This window comes from Triticum dicoccoides, unplaced genomic scaffold (assembly GCF_002162155.2).
Source record: "Triticum dicoccoides isolate Atlit2015 ecotype Zavitan unplaced genomic scaffold, WEW_v2.0 scaffold19206, whole genome shotgun sequence".
NCBI classification, from domain to species: Eukaryota; Viridiplantae; Streptophyta; class Magnoliopsida; order Poales; family Poaceae; genus Triticum; species Triticum dicoccoides.
The window spans coordinates 4,508-5,071 of NW_021230706.1; positions in this window are offsets into that span (position 1 = coordinate 4,508).

Below are 564 nucleotides of genomic sequence, written 5' to 3' on the forward strand. Positions count from 1 at the left end.
GCTTCGCCCCGCGCGCCCACTGGAGCTCCACCCTGGCGCCGCTCACCGCATGTCACCCCCACTAGTTGTTGTTGGTCTGCTGCTGGCGCCGCCGCCGTTGCCCGCTGCACCTTCCGCTGCGCCGCGTGGCCCTTGCCGCGCGCGGCGGCCTCGCCCTCGCCATCGCCGCCTACCTCACCGCCCCGTCCGCCCTGCAGAAACCGCCGGAGGCTGCTACGATGGCCGCGCCCGAGGCCAGTGCCTGGGCTCGCCCCGCCGGGCGCTCATGGCCGCGCCCGTGTGCCCACACGCCCACGCGCCCGTTAAGGCCATTTGGCCTATGACAACGGGCCCCTGCCCAAGAAAGTTTAAAAAAAAGAATTAAAGAAATAAAAACAATGTTAATTAATTAATTAAAGAGTTACTTAACTTAATTAATCATGGTTAATTGAACCTAATCACTAATTAACATGTTTAGTTAATCTGAGACTATGACGAATGGGACCCACGCGTTAGTTGACTGGTCAACGGTCAACTTTGACCACTGACGTCATGCTGATGTCACAGTGACGCAGTAATTCTTTT